Below are 24,646 nucleotides of genomic sequence, written 5' to 3'. Positions count from 1 at the left end.
TCATGAACGATCGGTTTGAGGCCCTTCATGTTCCCGGAGCGAACAGATGCCATTGGGCTACACTAGCACGCGACAGGGACAAATGGAGACGTTACTGGCGCCCGCTCGAGCAAATCGACGACTAATGGGAAGTTAAGTGATTAAGTGATTAAGTGATGAGTCGTAAAATTAGGAGATTTAGCTCTTTTTTAAGACTTCGGGGTGATTATATTTACTTGTTTTAGACTGATTACACAGGTATAACTCTAAAACGTTGAGGGTCCTTATTGGTCATTTTTATTGACATTTGTATGTATTGAGGTGATAAATTCAGGTTTTCCACTGTTGAATAATGAATATTATCTAAGAAATGAGTAAAATGTAAAAACCACCACCACGTTACTTCTGCAGTGGAGTTTTTATTTTATTAAAAGGACTAAGTAATGGGTGTGCAAACATTCAGTCAAATTTTAGGGATTTGAGAATCCTAAAATAGTAAGGGAAAATAAATTTTGTTAAGTTGATTGCTTATTTTATGATAGTTGGTTATGGGAATTATTATCAAGTCAGATGTAAAGAGTTTGCATCTGTGACGGAGGATTCTGTGACACCAAACCCATCTGCTAGAAAAAAATGAGTGATAAAAGATTTTAGTAGATTCTTTTTGTTTTGATTTTTGGCCTACACCTGGCAGTGTTCAGGGTCTACTCCTGGCTCTGCACTCAGGAATTACTTACTCCTGGTGGTGTTTCATTTTTGTTCTTTGGGGTCATGCCTAGCAGTGCTTGGGCTCCTTCCGGCCTCTGGTCGAGGGTCATTGGTGTCAGACTCTGGGGAGCGTGCAGTGCTGGGGGGATCACACCCCATACATTGGCGGCATGCAAGACAAGTGGCCTTCCCCACTGTTCTAACTCTCCACCTTAAAGTTGAGGGATCCCATACATAGCCTTGCAGTTCGCAGTCTAACCTGCAACCCAGTTTCAGATACTAGCTTGAACATAGATCAGGGTAGAAATGAAATTAAAATCAAAATAGGGGTATTCAGAGAAGTCACCCAGGTTTCAACAATCGGAGTGACACTTGAGTGACCTCCAGTAGCAGACATTGCGAATGTTTAATGCCAGAATGAGCACAGTGACCAAGTCACAGTGGATGTTCACTCAGCCCTGAAGCAAGGATTTTGGAGACATTTCGAGTTCCTTTTAGGTTATAGATGTTGTGGGGACCTGGCGATGTTTGCGGGCCACCAGGGCCCTGCGGGTGGTCTGAGAGCCTGGAGCCCTGCGTGGGGTGGAGCTCAGGCTTTCAGACAGGCGTGGTGTGTATTTTCTTGAGTCAAACGTCTTTGGCCCCGGATGGTTTTTTGGGGAAGCACACCTCGTTGGCGCTTAGGTCTGACTCCAGGCTCTGTGCTTGAGTGTACTCCTGGCAGTGCTCAGGACTGAGTGAATGATTTACTTGCCTTTTACAGGTGTGAATTTATTGCTAATAATTTTCTGGTTGAAGAAAAACATTTCCTTTTTAGGAATATCCTGGTGGAAGTATGTATATTTGTATATATTTTGGGCTTTCAGAAAGCAGAAATGAATGTTTTTGTCTTCAATAGTACTACATTTTGGCTATTGATACCTGGGAGCAAGTGATGTTTAGTAACTGAACTTGGTAATTGCTTTAAAAATGGTTGAACAGGGCTGGAGCGATAACACAGCAGGGAGAGCGTTTGCCTTGCAATCGTCGGACCTGGGTTTGATTCCCAGCATCCCATATGGTCCCCCGAGCACTGCCAGGAGTAATTCCTGAGTGCAGAGCCAGGAGGGACCCTGTGTATCACTGGGTGTGACCCAAAAAACAAAAAACAAACAAAAAGTTTGACTGAGCAGTACATTTACGCTGTTCAAAATTTTAAAAAAGTCTTCCCCTTACAAAGACCCACTCACCCCCCCCCCCCGAGTCACCAGTATTACTTGTTTTCTATCATTCCAAAATGGGGGGAAATATGTATATATACAAAAGTCACTAAGAATATATGTTATGCTTTCCCGTATCTAGTACTAAACAGAAGAGATGGGGTACTAGTCACTTTGCTGCCTCTCTTTTCCCATGTATTTTAGATGTCTTATCAACACAAAGCTCTTTCTCTTTTATGTTATATTTTATGGGTGTATCATAATTAATTGATATGCTCAGTTGGTGAATATTTAGGCTGCTTCAATCTGTGCCTGTTACAAACTGTGAACTGTCTTGGTACCTACATTGTTTCTTTATGCATGCAAAGATGTCTCTTGGATAAATGATAAGAATTGGAACACAGGGCCAAAGAATTTGTGGATTTGTCGTGGATTAGCTAGAGAGCAACCTCAGAGTCTGTCCTAGTTTGTGCTTTCACTCTCAATGAGTCTTCGCTCCAAGTCTTAGCAGTTTTGTGTGACCAAGTGTTCTTTGCCAATCTGGTAGTAAAAACTGATATTTTTCTGTTCCGTTGTGTGTTTTGAGTTAGAATGAGAATCTGTGTAGAGTTGAGTATTTTAAGAAAACTCTTTTATGTTTTGGACTCTTACCATGTTTGTAACGGTGGTAGAACTTCCATAATGTAAAGTGTATCTATACACTGTAGAGGTTTCACTTGGCACATTCTTTTGGTCGAGGTGTCCTTGACTTTTTGTAAAGCAAGCAGTTCTCATATATAGTTTCGATGGGTTCTGACTGCCTGATTGACCATATGTAACCTAGCTTAGTCAGTATTGGGAGCTTTTCTGTCTCCTAAAAAGAAGACTTCCTTGGGTCCTCTCTTTCATTCATTCCCCTTCTCTCCAGAACTCAGGGAATCATTTTAATTGATCTTGTGAATGACTTGTGTCTGTGTATCACCCTCTTCATGTTTCAGTGCTGAGAATCAGATTCAGATTCCATGCCTGTGTGGGATGTGGCTTATCCTGGAGCCACACTCCTGTACCCTTGTTTATGAATTAAATGTGTGATGAAGCCATGTAACTTTTGACAGAATCCACATCAATTTCCTGCCACTCTGTAGATACCTTTGTACTTTCTCCCAGTCAGGATTGCCCCGCCGAAGGTAGCTACTATGATACCGACCTCTTTCCACTGTAAATTAATAAATCGGAGTCATTTGTATTGTGTCAAAGGGCAAATTTTCTCTCTCTTTTTTTTTTTTTGCTATTGTATATATTAATGTACAGTTAGTTTCTACTTGGATGGACAGACATTTGGGATTTTGAGGCTATCTTAAAATTGCAGCGAATGCCTTAGAGTGCACGCAAGTGTTTGCATCTTCTTTGTCTGCTGAATTGATATGAAGGGCCATAGGGTGTAATTATGTGTATGTTTAACTTGAATAGATATTGCCAGTTTTAGGAGTGGCTGGACCAGTTTTGCTCTTCCATGAGCAGTGGGAAGCTGAATTCCAGGTCATCATCTTTACCAGCGTAGAATTTATCAGTTCTTTTCATTTTTGCTCTTTTGTGGTTATGTCATTGTGTTTGTATTTTGAATTTCCTTGGTGTTAGTTTTAACTTAAGGTTTTAAAGTGGGTGATGGTCTTAGAATCATTGAAGTTTTAAAATATTTATCTTGTAACAGTTTCCCTAGATGTGAGTTTGTAAGTCCATATTTTACTGGCTTTTAATGGCCTTAAGAAAGCATCACAGTCAAGCAGGAGAGATAGTACAGGAAGTTTGACTCGGTTGCATGCAGGCAGCCAATCCCAGTTCAATTCTTGGCATTGTCCAATTCTCCTGAGTACTACCATGGTTCAGTCCTGAGCACAGAGCCAGGAGTAGCAGCTGAGCACTGAGCAGTAGCCCCCAAATGAAACAAAAAGAATCCACAGGAAAGGTTGACATTAAAAAACATGTTGACAAATTTTGTTTTCAGATTGTTTTGTTTTAGAGTGTGCTTTCTGTAGACCTTTGTCTGAAGGGTAGCCTATTCAAGGTTCTTTCTTTGTTTTGTTCTTTGGGCCCTATTTGCGGGTGCTCAGGGCCTCCTTCAGTCCTGTGTTGGGGTTTGCTCAGGAGATGCTCAGGGGACCCTGTCGCGCCGGGGCCCCAGCCTGGGCCTCTTGCATCGAACCACGTGCTGCTTCTTCTTAGTCTGTGGACCATCTTGACCTCTGGCCACATTGTAAGGACAAGACGGTGCCTGGAAAATATTTAGTGTGCTCTCAGAAACTAGGAAAAATGCTGTTCATTCAACCTGGCACCTATAAAAAATGTGAGTTTTTGTTGGTGATTGTCTGTGTCTCACCCCTGATTCAGTTCTGACATCGCATGGTCCCCTGAGCACTACCAGGAGTCAGTCCTGAGTCTAGAGCCTGAGCACTGCAGCGTGGGCCTCCCCTTCCCCCGCTGATTCTTTTGTTCAGGAACTAGAAGCATTTTAAACTATCCATGCATAAGTATGTGTATATATACAATGAAAAAAACCATTTTAGTTGTTGAACTTTTGACTGCTTTCTGATGATTGCATAACCAGTGCTGCTTGGGGAATCAGTGTGGTGCTGATACCTTTTATGTATGATTGTACTTGTTCTCTGCAGAATCCAAATCCTTTTACTTGAATTTTATTAATTGAAAATGTAATACACGAGGATTTGTACAGGAGGTTGCATGCAGAACTTTTTATTTTTACTGCTTGCAGAAATTTACTTTTTTCAAGTGAGATTTGGTAAAAAAAAAAAAAAAAAGAGAGCATAGCCAAGCTAAAAGAAACACAGGAAAAGTGAGGAAGGCACGAACTGTGTCAGATTCACTCAGATAAGTAGGAAAACTCAGTAAAATAACCACACAACTCAAGTAACAGGAATGGAAAATTATGGTGTTAAGCATTTATACCAGATAGAAAATAAATTCTTGGCTGAAGCCACAGTACAGTGGTTAGGGTGTTTGCCTTGTGCGTAGCTGACCTTGATTCGACCCTGACCTGAGTTCCATCCTCTATCGGGTGCCCTGACCAGTAGGTGTAATTCCTGAGTGCAGAGCCAGAACAACCCCTGAGCATCCCTGGGTTTGACCCCAAAACAAAACCAAAACAGTTGACAGCTTTTTTATCTGCGTTTGCGCATCTGTAATAGCAGTTAAGTGACATATAGCTATGTATAGAATTAATTTTTTTTTTCTTTTTGGATCACACCCAGCGATGCACAGGGGTTACTCCTGGCTCTGCACTCAGGAGTTACTCCTGGCGGTGCTCAGGGGACATATGGGATGCTGGGAATCAAACCCGCTCAGGGGACATATGGGATGCTGGGAATCGAACCCGGGTCGGGCACATGAAAGGAAAACGCCCCACCCGCTGTACTATCACTCCAGCCCCTAGAATTAATGTTATTTTTTTGTTTCTAGATTCTTTTAGGTCTTTGGACTTTCATATATAATTTCCACTGTAGTTTTAAAGAGCAGAGCCCAGTCGTCGAGTTTGATGAGAAGAATTTATAGGCAAATATTTCATAAAAGTTGATTTAGAGGTGCAGTCTGGAACAGAGCAGAATGGGAACAAGAGACTCAGTGCAAGCTCTTCTGGGCTTTGCTTAATTTTTTATTTCCAGAATGAAGAAGTTTCTGGCAATGTTTGTTCTGGAATCGGGTACTTCTGCTTATTAGTTCCACAAATTAACGAAACAAGGCTTCCAGCAATGCTCTTATTTGTTTCGTGTCTCAGCTCCTAGAGAAAAACACTGAGCACTCTTGTTTATTCCCTGTGTGTGTGTGTGTGTGTGTGTGTACGTGTGTCTGGAAGTTCCTCTCAGGTTAAAGAATAGTCTGTGAATCACACATCTGGCTTTACGGCCAGGCTCTTGACCTCTGCTTATTGAGTCAAGTTCGCTCTAAAGGCTGAGGTGAGACAAGTAAATGGACATGGAATATTAGTGACTTATCAACATGCCTTGTCAGGATTTTAAATCTTCAAGCATGCTGACTTCTGCAAAGAATATGGTCTTTATGAAGATGTCTAACTAGCACTTTTGAAATGAGGCAGCCGTCACCAGCTGAGTTTGGGCCCAACATGTTTAGACATCATGGCTTGTCTAAAAGCATCAAAGATCATTTTCAGTCTTTGCCAAGTCCTCAGCACCTGGAGGCTAACAGTGCTATTATTTGTTTAGAGAAGACTTTCTTGGTGTCGTAGGAGCTGGAATCTTTTCCAAATGTTTACCACTGATAATACATGTATTGAACCGGTCTCTCCCCACTTGCAAACCTCATTGGAATATTAATGTGTCTTAGTGCATGAAAGTTACATATGCTTATTTTAAGAAAGAACGGATGGATATATTGAACTCAAGTTGCTAAAAATGCGATGAGAATTTATGTCTTAGTGTTCTGAAGTATTTATTTTGATTAAACTTGTCATTTATGTGTGTAAATTATATCTGCTGACTTTTGTATAGCTTAAAAAAATAAGCCATGTAGTTCTTATGACAAAATTGAATGTGTTCTATTTTAAAATAAAAGGTCCTTTTTTTTTTTTTTAGCCTAACATGATGCTCTAAATCACGGCATAAGTGGTAATTTACTTACCATTTCAGAGGAAATCTTTTAAGCATTAGAGAAATGATATAATTTCAAGACTCTTGCTCATTCAGTTTGAGAAGTGAACTGCTCACAGGAAATCAGGCCCAGCATTTTAAACCCAAGATGAAAATCAGAAAATCCAACTGTCACCTCCACCAGAACAAGAAGTGCGAAACAGAGAACCCAGGGGTGAGGGGGTGGTATGCAGGGACAACCCCAAAAAACAGCCAATGGGAAAAACAAAGCCAGCTCCCCTCTCCCCCAAACCCTCTCTGTGTCTGTGATCATGCCTTCAGCTTTACACGCACCAAAAAGTGAGGGCCAGAGAGATAGTACGATGGAGAAGGTGCTTGCTTGCCTCGCATGTGGCTCACCTGGGTTGTAGCCCAGCAACCTGTCTGCAGAGCCACAGAACACGGCCGAGTGTGACCCCAAATCAAATAAAGAAAAAAGAATTATTCTTGTAACTTTCACATTTTGGACAGGTGACCTAAAGCTCATGGGAAAGTTCTGTTGTGAGGCCTTTTGAATACTGATGACTTTAGTGGCGTATTGTACTTGGACGCTTTTAGCTTTGGAGGTGGGGACACTTCTTTTAGTTTCAATGGGGCTCGTAGGGTGAATATTCTTGTTCTCGATTTATAGTGTATGTGGAAGAACGGTTGTCGTATTCCTTCAGGGAAATTAGATTAATTTCCTTGGTTTGTATAACTGTAAGAGGGCGAGTGGTTGGTTGAGTCTTCTGACCACAGTACCTGACCGTAGAGCATCGGTTTCCACAAATGATTCCAGATTTCAGCCACACCGTGGCCAGCAACTGCTTTAAAGCGACTCCTCGGTGTCTGAGTCCGCATCGCCTGTACCGAAAGGAGCACAATGGGAGCATGCAGAATTTTCTTCGCATGTAATATGGGATTTAGAAAGTAATTCTGTTCTAACTATCTATCTTTGAGTTGGAATTTATAACTGGGTTTTCTTTCAGAAACAAACACTATTCTGGGAACTGCTCAGTTCTCTGGTGATAAGTATTGTTTTTCATATTAGTCATATAAATCGATTTTGCTGAAAACTGCTCTTTGGGAACTTCATGTGCCTGGGAGGAGATAGGTTGGCGAGGAGAAGTTGTTAATGAACAGACCTGTTCAAAGCCTCTGGGAATCGACAGCTGAAATGAAACTCATACCATTAAGCAGATTGTGACTTTTGAAATAAACTGTGATGAGGGGCCAGAGAGAAATTACTGGGGTCAAGGCACGCAGCAGGCACGTGACCGGCCCTGGGTCCATCCCTGGCACTGCCTGGTCTTCCGCATGGCTGTGTGGCCCCGGGAACCGCTGCCGGCCCGGACTCCTGGGAGCCCACTGGCCTCCTGAGCCCTCGCGGCCACCCCGCCAGCTAAACTGGCGAGGGGCACTGTACAGTACACAGTGTCATTTGAAGCTTATAAAATCAACCGATTCTTGAGACATTATAGCACATCTGTACCTGCATCATGACCATAACCCAAGTCGAGGGTAAAGTTCACCATGGAAAACGTTCCCTTGTCTGTCCACAGCCCCAGCCCCTCCCTTGACCAGCCTTCCCGCTCAGCGGGGACGTAACACCGCCGGCTAGCCGTCCTCTACATCTTTCGGTATTCTGCGCTAGTAGAATTTCATTTTATGGTGGACAGAACAAAGGCTCCTCAAGGAGGTCCGGACTATATTTCTCAGAACCGTTGCCGATTTTACCTTTACAACGGCGAAAGGAATTTTGCATCTGTGGCAAAGGACCTCGAGATGGGGAGATTATCTTGGATTACACAAACGGGTCTAATCTAATCTCTACAGCCCTTCTAAACGAAAGTCAGAGCTGATACTGAAGAATGGCCTGAGTGATGTAATCCAGCCAGGCGGTCTTTGAAGACAGTGGGGGCCTTGCACCGAAGAATGTGGCTTCTCTTTGGAAACCAGAACAGTCGAGACAGTGAAGCTCCTTTGTAATTCCTTCAAGGAGGCCTGCGCCCTGTTCTTCAGTCTTGATTTTATCCTGTCGATACCTGTGTATGGCTTCTAACCTGTGGAAAGTGGTACATGTGTTTTCTGAAAATGCTACACTGAAAAAAATTGTCACCGTAGGAATAAAAAGTAGTGCACGAACTGTTTTCTGTGGACTGGCTTAACTGCTGCAAGATTGGTTGTAGTATTGCCTGTATCTGTAGTTTCATTTGTTAGCATTTGGCCATTATGGGATAAAAGAGAATCTTTCCCTCTGTCTATTCATGAGCCCTCGAAATTCACCATAAAGGTTACTGTAGAAACTCTTACATTCCAGTTACCCCAATACTGGCTTTGTACCTGAAAAATATACATACAATAATTTGAAGAGATCAGAGCACCTTATTTTTATTGCGGTGTTATTTGCAGCCAGCAACTTAGGGATCCACTGACAGGTGATTGACTAATAATGAAGGTGTGTAAATAAACAAGATACGTGAATGTACTCAGCTCCAAGAAAAAAGGTGGTCTCTTTGCCACCGTTTAGATCAGAGGTGCCTGAAATAGCTTGATTGCCTACCTCTTTCAGAAAATAAAGTCCCGCCTCCCTGGCAACGGAAGTCGCCTGAGTATGTTGATGCCTGTGCGTTCAGTGGGTGGCCCACACTTCTGTGTTGCTTAATGAACGCAGATCGCAGTGCCGGGGTCAGTCAGCATGTGAAGTGAACACATGGACAGTATTTCTCTGCCTGCTGGCCAGGCTACCCCCTGGGTTGGTCCAGCATCATGGACTGGGTTGCGGGATTACCCTCTTTGGAGACACCAACTTTGATTGCTCTTACGTGCCGTGAAATAGGAAGTATGTCTGATGGAGAAGGGTAAACTAGAACTTGATTTGTATGTGACCAGTGTGTAGAAAAATGAAATGGATGAAATGGAGCAGAAACTTCAGATGGTAAGAGTGATAATTGGAGAGTTATCAGGAGAGAAAGGGGGACGTGTGAATAAACAGGCTGGAAGGACTTAATTGTACAGAATTGAACTTTCACTTCATTGTTTCCTAGAAAATAAATCATGTTCATTGTTTTGCGGTGTGGGGGTGGGGGGTTTGGGACCATACATCTCCTCAGGATTCACCGTGTTTCTGTGCTGAGGGATCGGTCCTTTCCGTGCTCAGGGGACCCTATTTGGTGTCTTGGCATCCAGGACTGGACCTGGGTTGGCCACAGGCAAGCACGTGCCTTCCCCACTGTACTCTCCCTCGAGCCCTTCTCTGTGTTCGGAGGGGCGGTCCGCCCTGCAAAGTGCCACTTGGCAGCTAATCTGGTCCATGCTGGGTGGGGACCACCTAGTGCAGGGGCTCCAGACCAGTGCTCCTGCCTGCGAGCACACGCTCCGCCCTGGGCCTCTCCTACGTGCACCCACCTGTCCTTCAACCCCTCCTCACCCCCGCCCGTTTTTTTTTTTGTGACGCAAGATAGTTTTTTTTCTTTTCAATTTTTCTTTTATGAAGTTGTTCGTGATGATTCGTCAACGATCAATATTCCAACGCCATTGCACCTTCCCACCACCATTCTTCTCGATTTTCCCAACCACCAGCCAAGATTGCCCCAGTGGCAGTCCCAGTATGGTTTATTTTATATAGCTGTTATGAACAGTTCGCTATAAAAGATCAAAAAAAGGTCTCCGTAGAAGAAAGTGTGTGAAGATGGTTGTGCCTCACTTGAGCCATTAAGCCCTCGTATACGAAATTACTAACACGTCATTACAGGTTACGTCTTGAGTGTTTATTAGTCAGGTGTTTCTTAATTGAGATTAAACTTCTGCTTTGCGTTCCATCCAATGTGGGGCACTGCTTCTAGTGTCTCAGTGTGGTAGGGTTTGAGATGTCGCTCCAGGGATTCGAAACTTTTGAATGGGTGGTACAATGGGAGTTAAGTTTTTAACTGTATGCTGACTTTGGGGCCTGGGGTCGTCTCTATAGCTTGTTGCTCTCCTTCGAGACCAATCTCTGGATCATGGCTGGTTAACGATGATCTTGCATTAAGCCAGAGGCAGGTCACGTGTGTGACCACCAGGCTCCCAGAAGCACAGGAAGGTTGGCTTGAGTGGTTAGAGAATTTGGCCACCGAACCCACATACCTGAATTTTTCAACGGATTCATTTCAGCCTGATGCTCATCCCGGGCCTGTGGATTCTGGCCCTGAGCACGATGGCGATTGGGGTGTGGAGTTTCTGGCCTGGGAGTGTGCTCGCCCCTACCCTGCGCGGGGGGGGGGGGGGGGGGGGGGGGGGGGCTGGATCTGAGACGCAGCCTGGCACAGGGTCTGGAGCAAGCCAGATGGTTCTTACGGAACGAAACTTGCTTCGAAAGGTGTGAGAAGAGGAGGTGCGTGTTCAGGAGGGAGCACAGGCCACTGCAGAGTGGGAAGCAGACAAACTGAGCAGAATATAAGCGTGAAGAGCAGGCGCTGCCCTGCATTCTCGTTTTTGAATTACTGTGTTTGTTTTGGTGTCACATCCCGTCTGTATTGAGAGTTTGTACCAGTGGTGTTTGGGGACTGAACCTGGGCATCAGGTGTGCAGAGTGTGTGCGCTAACCTCTAGAGTCATCTCCTGGACTCCAAATCAAGTTCAACTGGTATTTATTTTATTTTATTTTATATTGGTTTCACCTTTTCCTTTTTTTAAAAAAGTATTTTGTAATGAATCACCGTGCGATGCAGTTACAGACTTACAGACTTTTGTGCTTGCGTTTCAGTCATACAGTGATCGAGCACCCAGCCCTCTACCACTGCCCGTGCTCCGCCACCAATGATCCCAGTAGTCCTCCCACCGCCCCCACCCCCACCCCCGACTCTGTGGCAGGCACATTCCCTTGTACTCTCTCTCCTTATGGGTGTTACGGTTTGTAATGCGGGTAGCAAGTGGCCATCACGTTTGGTCTCTACTTTGGGCACGCCTCTCCCACCCCGAGCGAGCCCTCCAAGCATCATTCACTGAGTGGTCCCTTCTCTAGGTTGGCTTTTATTTTTAAGTTAAAATTTGGTTTGTTTGCTTCTGTGTCTACCTGCTGGTGCTCAGGGCTTGGTTCTGGTTCTGCAACTCAGGGAGCCCTCCCGGCGGGGCTCTGGGGACCATAGCAGGTCTCTGGGATCAAACCTGCGTTGTGTGGAAGACAAGTGGTGGCCTGCCTGCTATGGTGTTCTCTCTCCAGACCCTTACTTTGATTTTTAATGAGGCGCAACTGAATTTTATTTAACTGTGTTAAAAAGGGGTGAATATTTGTAATATTTTTTACATACATCTTCAGGGACCCTCTTGGTGTTTTTCACTTTTTAATCTAAGCATGAAATCGCTGGTCAAGTGGTAAACGGGATGTTTATTTCACAAGAAACTGTTGAGCTCTTTTCAGAATATTTGTGCCAGTTAATTTACAGTTTCAGCACCTTGGAATTTTTAACTTTTTAAATCTTAGTTATTCTGCATACTTGAAAATGTGTAACACTAGCTTTAAATCTTCATTTTGTTAATGATGTACCTTTTATAAGCTGTTTCAATATTCTCATTATTGGGGAAGCATGTCTACATATAATTGTAACCTTAAAAAAAGTTCTTTGTCAGAATTGTCTATATTTCCCCCCCAATATTTGGCTTGCCTTTTCAGTTCCATGCTCTTTTACAGATTGGGTCATCTAAGCTCTGCCTCTCTCCCTCCCTCCCTCCCTCCCTGTTTTTGGGTGACACCAAGTGATACTCCAGGGTTTCTCCTCGCTTTGCACTTGGGCCACTCTTGGTGTGCTTGGGGAACCATATGGGGTACTTACTGGGGGCAGAACTGGGCCTGCCTATGTACAAGGCAAGGCCTTACCCACTGTCCTCCTGCCATGGCTCCATTTTTTCCTTTTATGATATTTGCTTTTCTCAAGTAGATGTATTTGGTGTTGCTTTTATTTGGATTGAGCTTCAGTTTTTACAGGTCAGTGGTCAAACATTAGATTACTTTGCTTTAATTTTTTTCATAGGATGTGATGATAAATTTGCTCCCTCCATGTGAATATTCAGTTGTTTCAGTCTATTGGTTTAAAGAGGCTATTTTTTTTTTCTCTCCCTGAATGCCCTTAGCACCCTTGTCGAAAATAAGGGCTTCTGGGGTTGTAGATTGTTCATGGTGAAGGGCACAGGCACAACTAAGTGCTTGGGGGGGGGGGGGGGAGGGAGGGGACGGAGGAACGGCAATCAGTCCTGGTCACTCCTGGTCACTCCTGTGGCTCTTGGTACTGAACCTGCTTCCCCTGAACAGAACATTCTTGCCTGGACCCAATTTTAGAGGAAAGTGTTTTGTTTCACCCTTGCATATCAGCTCCAGACTAAGGATGTTCTGTGTTGAGAAATTTTTTTTTGTGGTGTTGAATTTTTCTGGATTTGCGGCTGCCTTTGTGGTGCTCACTTATGTGTTTTTTAAGATGATGGGTAATATTGACTTATTTTTTATTTTTATTTTTTCAATTTTATTTTTATTTTTTTAGTCTTTTTTTAAAATATAATTTATTTATTTATTGAATCACTGTGGGAAAAGTTACAAAACTTTCAGGTTTAGGTCTCAGTCATGCAAATATCAAACACCTTTCCCTTTACCAATACTTATTTTTTACCACGAAGAACCCCAATAAAACCCCACTCCTCCCAGTCCCTGTGAGGCAGATGAGTTCTAGTTAACACTCTTTCTATTTTGATTAGATTCATTGTTTCGACAAAAGATGCACCATGAGTTTGCTGACTTTTAACATTAAGTTATCCATCCGAGTCATCATATATTTCTCATCTTTGTGTTGATTTGATTTCCTGATATTTCATCGAAGATCATTACTTTTTTTGTTTATAAAGAACACTGATTTATAGATTTTCCCCCCTTTTGCTATTTTGCTTGTTTCTGGCATTGAGGTGCTGCTCATTTCAGACAAGGCACATTGAGAATCATCCTCTGTATTGTCTTAGAGTTTTTTCCTTTGGAGTGAGGGGGTTGGGGGAGCAGCGCGGGGGATTGAAGCAGAGCTGGCTCCACGCAAGGACAAGTGCCTTGGCATCTGCTCTGTCTCCCGCTCCAGGTTGGTTGCTTTGGGGGGGAGGGGTAACGGGAGGCAGGAGTGTCCCTGGGTGTTCAGGGGACTATGTGGTCCCAGTGATCGAACCCTGGACTCCACATGTGCATAGCATGTGCAGCAGCCCTTTGAAACACCTTCCTCGCCATGCTCTTTATTTTTCTCCCCTTCAAAAATTTCGTGCAGTTCTCCAGAAATGTTACTGGACCTGGAGGAATTTTTGAGTTGGTGCTGGGGACTGATACTTGGCCCTTGCTCGATTTGTTTGGGATTTTTGTGTGGGGAGGGTGGGCCATCCCGGGGGGTGCAGAGGGTCTGTTCCTGACTGCGCCAAGGCGTTGACCCCCTGGTATTGCTCTTGGGGCTTGTCAGTGTGCTGGGGGCTTGAACTGTAGTTGGCCCTGCAGGTGCCTTGATCTCTCTGCTATCTCTTGACCCTGCATTCTTTTTTTTTTTTTTTTAACTTTCTTACATCTACATATTTTTCTCTTTGCTATTGGCTTGGGTCTACACCCCTCTGTGTTCAGGGATCACTCCTGGTGGTGCTCAGGGCACCAATATATGTTGGTGAAATTGAACCAGGATTGGCCAGGGGCAAGGCATGAGCCTTTAAGTAAGCCTCTAGTATGACTGCTGCTGGTTTACACTTTAATAGAAGTAAAAAATTGAAGATTTTTTTCTCTCTTTCCCATCTCCCTTCTGTAGCACCAGTCACCTCGACTGCTTGCTTGTTGCTCTACAGATGACCGTGCTCTGCGCGCGGGTGCTCCAGACCAGTCCAGCAGCTGAACGCTGCCTCTGAGCTGTCCTGGGAGTGGCACCGGCCAGGCCTCTTCCCTTAGCATGACTGCATGGTCCCCAAACAAAACAAGACAAAACAACTAAGGCTATAAGGTTTTGTGTGTGTGTGTGTGTGTGTGTGTGTGTATAGTGTGGGTAGGGTGTTACTAGGAATCCTATGTCTTCTATGACATGCATGTGAGGTGGTTGTTTGTGGGAGTTCTTCCATAATAAGAGTGTTAATTTATCAGATAAACGATTCAGTTTTCTCACGTTTCGTAAATTGCCTTTCACTATCTTGATCGGGTACTTTGATTCCTAGATTTCCTTCCTTTTCTCTCTTGGTCCTCAGGACTTAACTCCAGGCCCTTCTCTCATGGGGCAGTTCTGGTGGGCCTCAGGGTCCATGTGGGGGTGTTGGGAATCAAAGCTGAATAATAGATTTCTTTTTTTTTTCTTTTTGAGTCACACCCGGCAATGCACAGGGGTTCCTCCTGGCTCTGCGCTCAGGAATTACCCCTGGCAGTGCTCAGGGGACCATATGGGATGCTGGGAATCGAACCCGGGTTGGCCGCGTGCAAGGCAAATGCCCTACCCACTGTGCTACTGCTCCAGCCCCCAAGGATAATAGATTTCTTTTGTTTGTTTTAATCCTGCTTTTGTGTGTGGGGGGAAGGACATCTCATTGTGGTTTTCAGTTCCCCAGAGCTTAATGATATTGAACATCTTTTTCATGGGTTTCTATTTTTAGGAAAGCTTAAGGTTTTGATGTTTTGTGCATTTATTCTATTTATTTCTCTTTTCTTCTTTATATTATGCACTTATAAAAATTCAATTTAATATTCTGTTTGTACGTTCTCTAAGTTATTATTGAAACAATATTTGATACAGTTCTTGGTTGGTGAAGAATTACTCTTTATTAAATCTTGACTTTGCCATTAATCAAATACTTGGCCCTGGGAAGATTAGTGTGCTTTTCTTTAGGTTCATGAAAGGCAATAGTGATATATTTGTTGGTTGCAAGGTCTTTATCTAGCAGTGTGATTTTGCAGGTAGTGAGAGGAATTGTGAAGAGCAAAAGATTCCTTAGAAGCTTTGTGGAAAATAAAAAGCACAGGGAAATGGAGGCAATACGAGTTCAAGTGCACCTAATCAAGAGCTAAGGCAATAACGAAGCTCTATTTTAAACTCTAAGGGAGATCGTGAATGATGGCTAGCGAGAACTAAACAAAAATGAGAATATGACTAGGGGCCACCATTGCTGGAGTAGATAATGGTGATTAGGTGGAATACAGTATCTTGCTACAAAAGCTGAGCATGTGGATCAAATTAGTCAATCGTTTATTTTTTTATTTTGTAATTTTTTAAAATTTTTTAATTTTCCTGCTTTTTGCGCCACACCTGGCGATGCACAGGGGTTCCTCCTGGCTCTGCACGCAGGAATTACTCCTGGCAGTGCTCAGGGGACCATATCGGGTGTTGGGAATTGAACCTGGGTCAGCCGCGTGCAAGGCAAATGCCCTACCTGCTGTGCTGTGGTTCCAGCCCCAGCCGGTCGTTTTAGAGAGAGAGAGAGAGTGAAGATGCCTAATCCGAATGAGTCTGGAAACATAAAAGTCTTGTCTCAGGTTGAAGAAGAAAGGTGACAGCTGGTGACAACTTTGGAAGGAAGAAGTTTTGCAACTCCGCCATACCAATTGAGTAATCTAAACTTTTATTTTGCCCTAAATTTATTTAATTTATTCCTGAAGTTTCCTCATCCTGTTAGTCATTTGAATCAACTTGGAATAAATTGTTTCAGCAGTAGTTAGAACAAAAGTTCTGTATCTAATTGTAGGGTTCCCATTACCCTTAGGTAGAGAAAACTGAGTTTTACCGCAGCGGAGAATGGAATTGACTACAGGTGTTCTCAGTCCATCTATTTTTATACTCAGCTCAGAATTTCCTCGGCTCTGTGCTCAGGCTCACTTTTGGAGGTGCTGAGGGGCTGACCGGATGTGCCAGTGATCTGACTGGCGCTGGCCACATGCAAGGCAAGCACCTTTACCGTTTTACCTTTGACTCTCTTTGCAGCTCTGGAACTACTTTTTAGTTTGGGTAAAACGGAATCAAACAGTCTCACATCTGATTTGATGATCCTTTGTTTTGACTAACTTCAAGGATTTGAGAACTCTAATGTCTCCTAAAATGCCTACTCCTTTTGACAGAATTCGTTTCTGGATCTTGATTTTCTGCAGGCCATACCTGGGTGGGTGTACTTTTGGCTTCCTTCTTGTTCTGCACTCAGGGATCACTCCTGGCAGTGCTCAGGAGACCATAAAGGGTGTTGGGATAAAATCAGTGTTGGTTGCGTGCAAGGCAGTCACCCTGTCCACCGTACTGTCTCTCTAGGCCTCATTTCTGGATTTTTTAAAATTTTGGTGAGGCAGAATGTTTATTGAAACGTTTTTAGAAAGATGTGAAGGGCGAGAAAGGAAGTGTGTATTTCAGAGAGAACACAAGCTCATCCAAAGTGTAAACAGGCAAGCAAAGAACATGCAAGCAGTTGCGTGTTCAAGGGAGAATACGGGCTTGAAGAACGAGCTCATTTCTGGTTCTTGATTCTGTTCCTTTCATCCTTGGAAATTGTCAATTAGAAACAACCCAAGAAAAAACCCGGCTCCCTTACTGTGCCGCCTTTTTAATTTCTAGAAAAGATGAATAGTTTGGTATACTTAGCTCTCAATTGCCAGCATTCGGATTGTTCTGAAATCAGCCTTTCTTGACATTTAGCTTGCTAGGGAAACAGGTGAGCCTGAAAATGAGTTTTCTGGTTAGCTTGAATTATAGGGTAGGTTCTGCACTGGCATTACATGTCTCATGGTCTCAAAGTAGACGATCACAGGTGATATAATATACACACAGACACGCACATAGCTACTTCAAGGTTTTATTCACACTGGTATTTGGAACGGAATTCTGCATATACTTTTTCTGGAAAGGCAGTAAATATTTTAGGCAGTATACATATGTAAATGGATGGGAATGGTTTTCAGAAGTTGTATTTATACTAACTGGAATTTGAAGTTTTCGCACACTCTGTTGTGGGTCCACCTCCCCGCCTTTTACAAATGTGAAAAATGTTGTGGATTGTAGGAGTACTGTTGTGGACTGGTTTTTGGCATATTAGCCATCGTTAGCCAGTTTCTTCTGTTTAGTGCAATAATGATAAATAGGTTTCAGGTGCAGTCTTGCACTAATTCATTGTAGAATTAGTCTGATATAAAGTTGGCAGAGTGAGCTTTTAGATGCAGGAATATGATACAGCACATTTTCCACTTAACTTTTTATATGTAAAAATGGGATAGCACTGCATAGCACTGTTCTCCTGTTCATCGATTTGCTCTAGCGGGCCCAGTAACGTCTCCATCATGAGACTTGTTACTGTATTTGGCATATCAAATACGTAACGGGGAGCTTTGCCATGCTGGAGAGATACTCCCGGTAGCTTGCTGGGCTCTCCGAGAGGGGCAGAGGAATCGAACTCGGATCCGCTTCGAGGGCCGCGTGCAAGGCAAACGCCCTACCCGCTATGCTATAGTTAATATAAATTATAGTTCTTTATTGTAAACAACAACCAGCAGGGTACGGAATCTTCGAGACTCTTAGGCACCTTGCAGAATCCGTGGTGGGTGAGTACTCGAGGTAGACTTCTGAGAATGTTTTCTAAGCCATGCTGCAGAACGAGGCCTGAGAGAGCCACCGATCGATGCTGAGTCCTAAGTGCCGGGTACGTGGTGTGTCTGTTGGTGCCTCTGCTAGCTCTCGTGTTTTGCAGTGATAGGAACTCTTTTAGTCCCTAGGAAGTGGCTAATACTGCAGTTTCCACTATCAAAAGCCAAATTTATCTTCTGCCTCAAACAGAAATGCAGTTCTACTCATTGCTCATTTCCAAATCAGCTTTTCCACTTAAACTACATGAGGTTGGATTTTCTTTCTTTATTTTTATCAGAACAATAGCTCAGTGGATGCAGAAGTAAATGTGGAAATTCAGTGTCTTTTATTAATATAAACCTTGAATATCCTTAAAAATTAAAAAAACTTAAGAAATTGACTTAAAAATCAATACACTCTCAGAATTTTATGCTTTTTGAAAATATTTATATTGAAATTGACTTTCTTATGTGTAATCAATTTCTATGAATCAAATTTTAATATAGTTATATATCTATGAACCATACTCACCAAAGTCCTTTGATTTTTTTTTTTTTTATGTGTATCAAAAACATTTATATGTTCCCAAACATTTAAGAACTCGATTATTAGCACTCTTAATCTAGAGAAAGGTAACAGTTCAGTGTGGCTGACTCAACCTTATTGAGAAAAAACAAATTTGTACAATCTGTTGAAACAGTTTTGTTTCTTCTACTGGTTTTTTTGGGGGGGGAAGGGGTGAGACCATTAATCCCGTATTGAGGCTTCAAGGCAAGATGTTGGCTTTCAAGGAATTTATTATCTTAGCTTACACGATTCTGCATGGTACTGAGAGACTCCTAGGAGCAAGTTTGGGTGGGTCTCTATGTGGGCGTGAATACTTTGACACTTGTCAGTTCTAATATGGTTTATCTATATGAAGCTCTTCCTCAAATTACTCCCTTTACTTGTTTTATTTGTGGACATAACGTGAAAGTACAGCACATGGCTATTCCCCATTGAAGAACTGGTGTAAATCTCATTTTGATTTCTGGTTTTCGATAATGTGAACAGTGAGGTATTAACTTACTGGGAACATTTCTTTTAACTTTATTCCATAAGGACCACTCCAGATGGTCAGGTTGATTAAAAAAATGCTGCATGTGTACAGAATAATAAGCAATCAAGGTTCCTATTTTCTTTTGTTAGCAAACCATAGAGAACCTAGCTTATGCATGGAGGACAAATGAGTCCAGGAGTAAGTCCACTGGTAATATGAGCCATCTGCTCTTACCTTGGCAGCCAGCCTGAATCCTGTTGTCAAGAAGTGTTACTGGTCACATCACCTTTGACTTGGTGGATCAATGGTGATGGTAATTTGTGATGGGAAGATCATCTATCCATAATTACCTGTGGCTGAATGTTCATTCTCTATCGGCCAGAAAGTATAAGCATTACTTTTAAAAGGTAATGCTGGTTTGATTTTTAAAAAAACTATGCCTTGGCCCTGAATACGTTAGGACTCTTCATGGTTCTTGGTTTGACGTTGACTCCTGGCATTGATCTGTTGGTGCTCTGAGACCAGCGTAATGAGAGTGTCATTATGGTCAAGTGGCAGAGCTGTTTGGACTCTAGCCTTGCTTGGCTAGGAAAGTTTTCTTTTTGTCTGGGCCACCTTCTTTCACCTGTGTAATTTCAGATCACTTCGCAAATAGAACCGCAAACAAATATTTTTTAATATCCAAAGAATCCCAGCAAGTTTTCTACTTTGTGTTCAGGAGGAAGTTTTTCATTTTTTAATTTTTGTTTATGGGGCCACACCTGACTGCTTAGGGCTAATCCTGCCTCTCCTGGTGGGCTTGGGTGACCATATGGGGTACCAGGGATTGAATTTGGGTTGGCCACATGCAAGGGAAGCACCCTCCTTCTACTCTTACTCTCTCCCTGGCCCAGGTTTTCACTTGGGAGTGGATCTCCTGACTTCACACATTCCACTGGTTCTTGGAGCTTCATAGTGGTGCTTAGATTTTATTTTCTTGACTTACTTTTTCTGTCTTTGGTGTTTACATGGCTGGTGGCGGTGGGGTGGGGGTGGCGACGGGGCTCAGGCTTTATTCCCGGCTCTGTGCTGTGGGGAGGCTTCTGGCAGGGCTCAGATCGACCTGCCACTGTATACCTCACAGCCCTCTCATTCATGTCTCAAGGCATTTTAAGCTTGCTAGTTCTTTTGGCTTGTTTTCTCCTGTAGTACACAAGTTTGGTGTGTGTGTGTGTGCGCGTATGTATGTGGGGTGGGGTGGTGAAATAATTAAGGTCCCACGGAATTAAGACTCCCGTGTAGCGCAGTCTAAACCAGAGGAGAGCAGACCTTCTGGAATTCTACCAACGGCACTGGAGAAACCATTCGTTAGAGCTGTAGCTGCAGACTTAAAATTCGGTATCAGTTACCGTACCAAGGACGTTGAGTTGGTATCGTCATGTGCTCATAGTCACTATGTAAAAATAATTCTTTGAATCAGAGTATGTGTTAAGGGAGTATCTTCTAGGAATCACGGCCTTTGCATCTCTCAATTCTTGATGCCTCCTCTGGGAACATAGTCTTTTACTCGAAGGGAAAGCCCACGGGGCTTCTTTTCGACTTTTCCCAATGCAGCGCTGCCCCACTTGCCCTCCTGCCAGCCATCACTGCGGGATTTGGTCAGTGGGCAACGTCTGAGAACTGCCCTTTTCAGCTGTACACTTAGCGCCTGGGGAAAGAACCGTAGCATGAAGTTGATCTAGACTCTGATGAAATGGCAAAACCTGATAGATATAGTTTGACCACTGGATCCCTCTTTTACACATACACACACACACACACACACACACACACACACTCCCCACAGTGTGTCCTTTAGATCCTCAAGTGTTAATTGAGCGAGATTTTATTGCCCCCCCCCTGAGGTGGGGGTCTTTCCATTTGCCAAGCATAGTCACCCACATAATTTTTGATGGTTTTGAAAGTTCAGAGAAAAATCATAGAACTTCTTTATCTTTTTCTGCTGTGCCCACCCAAATCATAGAACTTTTGAGGTACTGTCACTGTCACTGTCCTCTCGTTCATCGATTTGCTCACGCGGGCCCAGTAACGTCTCCATTGTGACACTTGTTACTGTGTTTGGCATATCGAATATGCCACGGGTAGCTTGCCAGGCTTTGCCGTGCGGGCGAGATACTCTCGGTAGCTTGCCGGGCTCTCTGAGAGGGGCGGAGGAATCGAACCTCGGTCAGCCAGGCCGGCCACATGCAAGGCAAATGCCCTACCCGCTGTGCTATTCAGAGGTCTTTACTTCAGTCTGGAGTCCCGGTTCTAGGAACTTTGATATCCGAAGTTCTGGATCAGCAATTTTTTTTCCCTGTGGGAAACACTGTAGCACTGTCCTCCTGTTGTTCATTGATTTGCTCGAGCTGGGCCCAGTAACCTCTCCATTGTGAGACTTCTTGTTACTGTGTTTGGCATATCACGGTAGCTCGCCAGGATTTGTTCCTATGGGAAGATACATATTAAATATTTTATGCTACATATTTAATATTTTATGCTTTGAATGCTGTTCAAATTCTGGGGGATTAAAAAAAAGGGGACAAGACAAAAAGCAAGAGAAACCCCAACAGTCGTTGCAGTGTTCAAGCAACTGTAGATAACACATCTGTTTCCATGAAACATCATTTACAGAAATATAGTGGAGTCCAATTTGGACTGCTAGTTGGGTTTCTGTATCTTTGATACAGATAGAGTGTAATGATTATGGTGGGATGTGTTACTAATAGGGCGGTGGATACTTTATAATGTTTTGGAAACAAGTTTGATAACACATTTCTTTAACCTTGGTTGGTACCACTTGGTGTTAGGATTAATCCGTCAAGAAAATTAGCCTGCACAGTTGGCGAAGGCTTTAGAGCCAAGGGTCGCAAACTACAGCCTGCATGCTAAACATGACCTGAACTTTTTTGAATGACTTAAGTGCTAAAAATATTTTTCACATATTTCATGACGATTGAAAATTGCACATGCAGATTTTCGTTTATAAGGTTATATCTGAACATGGACACATTAATTTGTTTACATAGAGTTAGACTTCCCAGTAATCAATCTGGGTATTTTTGTAGTAACTTTGCGACTTTTAAGCTACTTACTACCTGCCCATTACACATGAAAGTCTGTTTATTTCAGCTCTAGTATTGGACATCCTTTTTTTTTTCCTTAGTAACTGTATTATTTTTGTCAATGTCTTGAGGTGAGATGTTACACTCTGAACATCCTTTATTATTATTTTTTTTAGTGAAGTAAGATAGTTTTTATTGCAAGAAACTTTCATGTGAGGAGATGGTAGAGAAGGGAAAAAAATAGTTCAAGCAAGAACAGGAGCTCGGAAGAACAGGCAAGCATGCAGAGACACAGAGAGACTAGCAAGTGGGATCCGTGTTCCAGGGAGAACACAGACTTGAGCAAGTCGGTGAACAAGCCTTTGAAAAAAGCACTGAGTGCTTTTTTAAACAATAGCTTACTAGAGTGTAAATGTTTGGTGTTGCTGCACCACACCCACTGCGAAGGGCCAGTGTTCCTCTGCCATGGTCCCTAGGTCATGGTTAGGACACACCCTTCCTCCACACCCTTCGGTAACCTCAGCTCTGTCGCCAGCAGAGGGTTTGTTTTCATTAAACACTGCATTTTCTTGCTTTGTTTCTTCACATGCTGCCTGTGCCAGAGATCACCTGCTAGTTTTTCTCTCCCGACTTAAATTTGGGCTTATCCTGACTCCCTCCAGTCCCACCCAGGTTGTCTTTCCTTCTGAGTAGTACTCCGTTGTGCACCGCGTCTTTTCAACAACGCTTGGCTAGGTGTGCAGAGGAGAGGCTGGCTGGGCAGTGTGGTGCTACCCGGGCCAGCTGTGGTGGTGCCCACCAGGGTGAGAATTCAGGCGTGTTCAGCCATTTAAACTCCGCGCCCCCCCACCCCCCGCCCCTTATAACTCATCTTGGTTCACGCACTTATTGACTGTTGTCACTCACTTGGATTGTTTCCAGGTCCTGGCTCTTGCAAGTAGTGCTGCAGTGAACACAGGCAGATTTGCTTTCCGAGAGTGAACAGTGAAAATTTTGTGTTTGGGATTGCTGGATCAAAAGGTAAATCACTTCTGATTTTTTGGAGAAATTTCCATGCTGTTTTCTGTAGCGGCTGAACCAGTGCACATTCTCACCAGGGGCAGATGAGAACACCAGGACCCACAGCCTTGGTCTGAGGCGACAGATTGTTTTTCTTTCTCTCTGTAAAGCTCATTAGTTTAATGTACATTTCCCTTAAAATCATCGATGCTTGTGTCAGTGTCTTCTTAGGAAAAGAAGGTGTCACGTCTCCTCTGTGTGTTGTTAAGCTTATTTCAAATTTTCGTTTCCTCCCCCTTTCTGTCATTGTCAGTGTGATACTAGGGTGTGAGGTGTTCTCACACACACACACACACACACACACACACACACCCCTGACCACTGTGCTTACACAGTTTAAAGTATGTTCGTCAGGGCTGCATGTCAGATTGCAGCGCTAGCTCACTTGGGTGCTCACTTGGGTTATTTTTGGGGGGCCGTGGTGTTTGCTGAAGGTTGTGCTCACACTTGCTCTTCTGGTAAAGTTTGTCTTTTGCCTAGTTTTTGAGGAACACTTGGAGGTTTTACTGTTGAGAGTCTACGTGTGGGTCACTTGTTTATGACTTACTAGATAGTCCCTCTATCACTATTTTGTTGACTTTTTAAAAACCGTAATTGGAGTTTTTCTGAGCTCTGTTGACATGATTGTGTTGTTTTTGATTTTCCATTTTGTTGAAGTGGTGTGTTTTAATAACAGCTGGTGTACGTTGGCCCCATTCTCGCATCCTTTACCCAAGAAGAACTGGCTACTTTATACAACTTAGAATTTTGGCTTTGTCTTCAAGGCAAAAACTGCCTCTAGCAGTTTCTCTGTTCACAAAATTAGGAAAAGGGAAAAGAAAGGAGATCATCTGTCTGAGGAGACAGGTAATGCTGCATGAGGATTAAGTTCTCTAATTATTTCTTCCTTCTCGCAGTTGTGAGTCCTAAGAGGAGTTGAAACTCCTCTAAAACATCTGGAAGAGACCAGTGTTTTATGTGGTCCCCGTTTTCCCTCTGTTCATGCAGCCTTTTCTGTTATTATTATTATTATTATTTACTTTTTTGCCGTGTTGGGGTATTGACCCCAGGGCCTCGTCATGCAAAACCAAGTTCTCTGCTGTGGAGCTGCGTCCTGGCCTCCAACAGTCTCTGTATCTGCCTAGGTTCCTCTAGTGGTGCTGTTTCATTTTAAGAGGCATCTTTCCTGCCATTTCGGTGGGACCTTGGGAAGGAGGAGTGGGCTCATTGATTTAGTCTGCTTGTCTTTGATTGACCAAGTTGTGACTGATTTTTAAACAGATAAGCTCCCAGATACATCTCTTGTCCGTCTGTACGTGGCCTTGTGCCTGGGAAGAATTGCTAAGTCATCCTTCCCCTGCCCACTGCTTCCCCCGACTGGCAAAGAGTATTTAATTGCGGGTAGGGCGTTCGCCTTACAAGCGGC

General features: G+C 43.3%; 1 protein-coding gene across 4 annotated transcripts in view; it reads left to right on the top strand.

Annotated features, from left to right (window-relative positions):
- The window catches only part of TBL1XR1 (TBL1X/Y related 1), a 160,817-nt gene that overhangs the window by 19,339 nt on the left and 116,832 nt on the right, over positions 1-24,646 (top strand). For 2 of the 4 annotated variants that reach the window (XM_056110517.1, XM_056110515.1), the window contains exon 2: positions 23,104-23,202. The exons of the other annotated variants lie outside the window; for them this stretch is intronic. The gene's annotated coding sequence lies outside the window, so the exon portion shown is untranslated. The remainder of the gene's footprint in view (positions 1-23,103; positions 23,203-24,646) is intronic. 4 annotated transcript variants of the gene reach the window in all.

The sequence above is a fragment of the Sorex fumeus genome, unplaced genomic scaffold (genome assembly GCF_029834395.1).
Source record: "Sorex fumeus unplaced genomic scaffold, SorFum_2.1 ptg000010l, whole genome shotgun sequence".
NCBI lineage: Eukaryota > Metazoa > Chordata > Mammalia > Eulipotyphla > Soricidae > Sorex > Sorex fumeus.
The sequence above is the reverse complement of the archived record's forward strand: the minus strand, read 5'-3'. Positions and strand labels throughout refer to the sequence as shown.